Genomic DNA, 6,525 nt, shown 5'->3' with positions numbered 1-6,525 from the left:
TCCATCTCCACCACTGTCTCTTCAGGGCAGGCCAGTCATTTCTTGTCTAGACTGTGGCATTCTCTCCCTAAGTGACATTGTTTTTCCTCTTACCATGCCACATTTTATCCTCAGCCCAGCGAGATCCTGAAAGGAAGTGACTGCCTTTAGTCACCTTTGTAATATCTAATGCCCTGCACAGCGCTTAGCCGAGGGAGGTGTTCCCTAAGTAAATCATCAACTCTTCAGTCTCCAGATTGTAGCCCGGCATTCTCCTACACAATTTCTAAGGTCCTGTGACTTTCGAGCGTCACCTGGCCTCCCAGGGCCTAGGTAGGAGCGACATCGACCTGACCCGGTGCAGAGTCCACCAGAAACGGACCAAGTGTCATCCTGCGTCCTCCTTGAGGTGATCCGACGGCACCGCACAGACGCCGCAGGCGGCGCTCCCCTTGGGGTCGCATCCTCCTCGCCCACCGCCACCTTAGCCCCACCCCACAACCCTCCAGCCAGCTCCACCAGCCCCAGTTCCAGCCCTACAGGAAGCCGGCCCCGCCCCTCCCAGAGCGGCTTGGCCCATCTAGGACTCGGTGCTCGACTACCCGGAGGATCGACGCCCTCGGCGCTCTCAGCGGGCGGAAGTGAAGGCGCCGGCGGTTGGGGCCGCAGCTGCCCGGGATCTCTTCGCGAGAGTCGCTGGGAGCTTTGTCGTTGCGGGCCGTAGGGGGCGGCAGGCAGGCCTGAGGTATGTTTTGGAGCTTGGAGGCCCTGGCTGAGGGCCAGACTGGGGAGGCATGGACAGGCAGGACGGCGGGCGCCGGCGGCTGGCCTCGCTCCCGGAGAGGCGGGTGGAAGTGGTCCGTCAGCGCCGGTGTCCACCTCCTGCACCGCTCTCCAGTCCCTGGAGGAGGAAGGCGCGGCGCGGTTCCTGTCCCCACTTCCGCGCCCTCCCTGGGCACCTGCTAGAGGCCCAGAGTACCCCATCCCTGCGCCGGGCGTGGGCCTCCAGAGCACTGACCCTCGACGGGTTGGTTGTAGTCGGCCTCCCACGGCCCCTTGCGCCCTGCGTAGTTGTCACTGTGCCAGGTGTAAGAATTTATTCGCGAAGAGCGAATGTGAGTCATGTTTTGCTTAGGTTTGCATCAAATTAGAGTTATACTGAGCATTGCCTACGTGCCTTTATTCACTCTTCTAAGCGTTTACATTTACTGACTGGTTCACTCCTTACAAGAGGTAGATGCTCTATATTATCACCATTTTACAGATGGGGAAACGGAAGCCCAGAGTGGTTATGTAACTAGCCTGTAGTTACTCAGTTTTTTAACTTCTCTGAGACCATGCACTGAAGCTCTACAGCCTGCCCTACCCAAACACGGTGTCATCTCTCATTTAAGCCTGGTGATGTTTAACTTGGTATCACAAGATTTTGTAAATAGACACTTCCTAAATTTCCAAGAAACTGATCTTGAAAAGCTTGTCTTTAAATGGAAATAAGCTATTCTTAATCGGTAAAGGTCAGTCATAATAATAAGTATGAGAAAGTTTCTTTTTTTAAGAATCTGAGTGAACTGACAAAACTTTTAAAAATACTTAAGAATCAGCCACACCTTAAAAAAAAAAAAAGAATCAGCCACACCTTAATAAAATCGTTTGGATGCACTATATTGAAAAGCTAGTTCTAACTAAGGTTATGTGGCTCAGTCTCCTAATACATAATAATATTTTATTTATAAAAGTCAGTATATTCTGGCCAGGCTTTGTGTAACTGACTGTACTAACAAAGAAACTGAAAGTCAAAAGTTTCCTGAGGATCATCTGTGTGTTAAAAGATGTTGACTCAAAGGGTGATAATAGAAAGAGGATGATGTGTGCTTACTACTCAAATGTTCTCTTCTGTTTATGTGGGAACTTAATTTAAGCAGAGAAGCAGAGGATTTCCCAGTGTAATTTGGAATAACTCTTGGAAGTTTCAGAAATTTCTTTTTTTCATGTCAAACATTTAATTTTCTGACTGAATATAATTTTGAACTATCACCTTTTGAAAAGATGATTATTAACCTGCTTAGTTAAGTTTTCATTCATTCCTCTAATATTTGAGAGCCTGTTATGTATGAATCTTATGGGAAATGAAATTGGTACTCAAAAAGTTTTGCAAAGGCAGTCTTCTAATAAAGGACTTGGGATAATTTCTAGTGTCAGGGAATGGCAGGATTAGGCCATGGTATATTAGAAATGCTAGTTACTTAGTCTTTTAATTACTTTTTCATGCATTCTCCAATTTATTCATGTTTATGTAGCCAGGATCCTAGTACAGTACCTACCACATTGCAGGAGCATAAATGTTTATTGAAAAGATAAGTTTTAGACCAATGTTGAGTAGAGAGGATTTTGAAATTGACTGGTATGGGAAATAACATTGATCACTCTGCTAAGCAGTATGCTAGAATGTTTGATTGTTCTCAGTTGGTGAGGAATATGTTCATGGATCTCCTGGAGTGCCTGGTGAAATTGCATGGTGGCATGGTTCAGTGTATGTTTATGTTAATTTAAAATAATTATTCTTGATACACAAAAACTTAAAGTAATTGTAGAGAAATAGGACTCTTGAAGCTGTGGACACACCCATAGTCATCTTTGGCTCTCAGTTTGAAAATTAGGGAGTCAAAAGGTTTTTTGGCTTAGGAGTGAAAGCAATCACATACTGGTCTGTGAGCTACCACTCACCTGTTTCCTAGCATGGGCTTAGCCTCTTTGGTCTTCAGTTTCCTTTTTCTTGTAGTCAGGGAATATATAAAACTAGAGTATCTGTAAGAGCTCTTCCTGGTTTGAAATTTTCCAGCTTAGTGAATCCTATAACCAGTTAGCACTGTCCTATCCCTGTATTGTCTTAAGGACTATAGGTATTATTGGTATTTATATAATCTGTCAAAAGGCTAAGTTCTGGCTGGACAGAGGTTAGTCTTGGTCATTTTTGTATCTCCCAATTTTAGCATATGACTGACACATTAGAAATAAAATATTAGGCTAGATTCAGAAGGGGCATTTTTGCTCTCTCAATTAAAGAATAGCTAAGAACTAAACTATAATATTGAGTGTAAGTACAGCAAGAATTCAGAGAAGGGAAGGATTTGGTGGGGTTAGACAGAGGTCAGACCTTGATGGGGAGGATGTGGCCCTTCATAGGGAAGGCACAGGAATATCTGGGTGGTACACCGAAAACAAAGGCCCGTAGGCTGGTAAGTAAGTGCGTTTTGGATTATGGAGTGCCTTGAAGGTAAGACAGAGGAGTTTGGAACTGATTTATCATGCATTTTTCCCCCCCAGGTAAATTGTATTAGACTTGTTCAAAAGCTTCATGAACATTCTTTAACTTAATACTGTTGGTAATATTTAAGACTGGGGTACATCCCAGTCTTAATTTCTGGTTTTGATTTTAATAATTCCTTCTACTTACTGTATCCTTCTTAAAATAAGTCTTGATGCCAGTAGTGGAAAGAAGAGTGGACACTGGGATTTGGGAAACCTGGAATTTAGTTAATTAGAGTGTAAGCTGCATAAGGTGGATCCAAGTGAGCACCTAGAGTGGTGCCTGGCACAAAGTTAGCATTCAGTAATCATTGTGCAACGATGAATGAATTCTCCCTTTGCTACTTGCTGGCTGTGCTGTTCTTGGCAAGGTTGGCTCATAGTTTCATCTGTAAGATTTGATGATTTTTAAAGACCTTTTCCACTTACAAAGTTATGTGATATTGGAGGGTAAATGATTTTAAATTTCACTGTATTATAATTTTACCGAAAGACAAAACAAGACTAAAAGCCAGGAGTATTTGGTTTTAGTTTAATTTTAATGAAAGCCCCATGTGATTGACATGATGTGTATCTGAATAAATGAGGGTCTCAGCAGGAATCAGAATTCATGCCAGATGGTTCAAATAAGGAGGTTTTAATAAAGAGACTACTTGCAGAGGTGTGGGTAGGGTTAGGGAACAAATAAGGGGTAGTGAGGCCCAAAGAGAAACTTGACAAGTAAAAGGAACAAAACGACAAACTACAGCCTGCTGAGAGCTGGAGCCACAGCAGAGAGGTATGGCTATTGCCAGAGATGTGCTTGGGAGTTGGGGGGCAGGACTGAAGTGCCCCCACCTGAAACTGGTCCGCTTCTGAAATCCAAAACTCAGATCTCTGATCTCCCACTCCTTGCTTAGTGTCTTATTCAATTACCTCCATTACACCTACTCTTTTACCTCATCTTTGGTCACTCTCATATCGGAATGGTCAATTGTATCATTATCCTTCTGTAGCATTTGGCGGCAAATTCTCAGCCCTTGACCATTTCAGCTCTTTACCTTCTCTAGTGCTTGAACTGAGCTGCTGAAACCAGCAGGGGAAAATCTAGCATCTAGATTTGTACTCCTGTAGATCCATGATCACCATTCTCAACTGGCCATCAAAGAATTTTCTAGAGTTTTCCATGTCAGTTCATGCTTCTGTTCTCTGCAGAATCTATTTTAAGCATTTCCTATTCTCAAAGCTCTCATCCTTTCACATAATCTATACTCTTAGCAGATAATCTTGCCACCTAATTCACAACGAATAGAACTATCAGTGGAGAATCCCATGCTCTTTCTTCCAAAAAACCTTCCCTCTTTCTCCAGTTACAGTGAAAGAGATTGCATTTACCCTAAGACAGATCTCTGTACCCCATCCACTCTTGCCTTTGAGAGTACTTGCCAAAGGCTCATTCTTGTCAGCCTTTAAACATGCCTAGAGACAGACAACAATAAAGCAAAATAGAAAAATAACAGTACAAAAGTAGCATTCTCCTTTGATTTCACATTCCTCTGTTAAAGTTTCTCTTTCTTTCCCAGGCAGATTTCTTAAATAGTTATTTATACTCAATTTCTCACTTATCCCACTGCTTTCTGGTTTTAGTACCCATCACTCTCCTGAAGGTCAGGGTAATCCCTGACCTTCTTGTCACAAAATCTTGTTCCTGTCATTTCCCCAGTATAGTGCTTGGGACATAGCAAGTCCTTAATAAATATTTGTTTTGACTGAACAATCTGAAGGTTACCTATTCCAAATTCTAATTTATCTCTTTAACGAGGAATCCAGCAGTGTCACCTTTTGAGGTGCTGGGTGACCAATCTCTGTATATATCCCAAACCTTCTTGATGGACTAAACAAAGATAGAAATAAATTTTATTTGATAATGACTTCGTCAGTATTGTCGACATGATCTTTCTGAAAAAACAAACAAACAAAAACACACCAGGACACTTTTTTTATCTTTTCTGAAAAAAATTATGTTTTATAAAATATCAAGAACTAAAGTTTTGCTCACCCAATGTAGATATAATAAAGAGGGAATGGTAAGGGACATGGGTCCAGTTGGCAATAGACTGATGAATGAATGATGCTATGCTTTTACATGAACTACTGTTCCTTGTTCCATTAAGTAGTGTTTCTTCTTTGAATTTTTTGTTTTTGTTTGTGTTTTTGGAGGGTGGTAGAAGAGGGGGTGGATTTGCATTAGCCTATTTCATTTTCAGTATGTCATCAATGTCTAGTGGCATGAGTTAGAGAACCAGCATGAAGCTTTGGCTTGAATTGTAGTGAAGGTCATTGTCCTCTAGGAAGACTTAGCCTGCTAAGGCAGGAGATTTTATAGTTTCTGGGAAATAAAGGAGGAGACTTTTAATTAAGTCTTCCAATTAAGATGAAATCCAGTGCTCGTTTTAGGAGATTAGCTGGGAACTCAAGTATTTATGTAACAGGTCAGTTATGTGGGAGCTCTAGAGAGCCAAATCGTCAGGCTTTTCCCCTGTATACTATCTTGCTTCTAGTATTTTTCCTAGTCACTTCATGTACATCCCCTTCCCTTTAATCCCAAACATTATAGCAGGAGTGAAGGTATTTTTCGTGTGTGTGTGTGTGTGTGTGTGTGTGTGTATGTATGTATATATGTGCCATTTATCTGTTGTATTTTTTAAATTGCTCTTTATTCCCAGATGAATTAAAGCATAAAAACTTATGTTTTCACTTAAAAACATAGTATATTTAAATTATATTTTGTTTGTAGGAGTGATGAAGGAAAGAAGTCTAAAGCGAGAGCTGGGAAAATAGGGATGCTTTATCTGTTCGTTCAGTCCTTCCTTTCTGCAGATGTTCCTTCTGAGACCAGTGATTCTTAGCACAATTTATACCCTATACATCCTTTCAGATTCATGCATGATTATATTTTTTTGACCATGGTTTTGAGATGCAGGAGAGAGATGATTAATTTAGAAAGCTAGATGGAAGAGTTCATGACCCTGTCTCTGAGACTTGTCCCACCCTGTGCCCTTAGATGGTAAAGTGTGTCGCTGTGCTGAGATAGCTTGACCTTGACCCTGCACAGGAAAAGTAGAGTCTGAGTTTACAGAAAACTGAAGGAAATAAATTACCATTCTTTAAAACCCTTTTCCAATATCTCTAGGAGATCCCTCTGGGGTTAGCCCAGCCCAGCCCGAAGAGGCCAGTCTATTCTAGGATAGGTTGAACATG

The 6,525-nt window shown here is 41.8% G+C and overlaps 1 protein-coding gene across 4 annotated transcripts in view; it reads left to right on the top strand.

The window, feature by feature from the left end:
* Nucleotides 1–625: 625 nt before the first annotated feature.
* Nucleotides 626–6,525, top strand: part of EXOC2 (exocyst complex component 2) — a 287,628-nt gene continuing 281,728 nt past the window's right edge. For all 4 annotated transcript variants that reach the window (XM_028091090.2, XM_088024102.1, XM_028091088.1 and 1 more), the window contains exon 1: nucleotides 626–724. The gene's annotated coding sequence lies outside the window, so the exon portion shown is untranslated. The remainder of the gene's footprint in view (nucleotides 725–6,525) is intronic.

The sequence above is a fragment of the Eumetopias jubatus genome, unplaced genomic scaffold (genome assembly GCF_037043125.1).
Source record: "Eumetopias jubatus isolate StellerSeaLion01/CBP00866 unplaced genomic scaffold, mEumJub1_p1.0 scaffold_6, whole genome shotgun sequence".
Classification (NCBI taxonomy): Eukaryota; Metazoa; Chordata; class Mammalia; order Carnivora; family Otariidae; genus Eumetopias; species Eumetopias jubatus.
The sequence above is the reverse complement of the archived record's forward strand: the minus strand, read 5'-3'. Positions and strand labels throughout refer to the sequence as shown.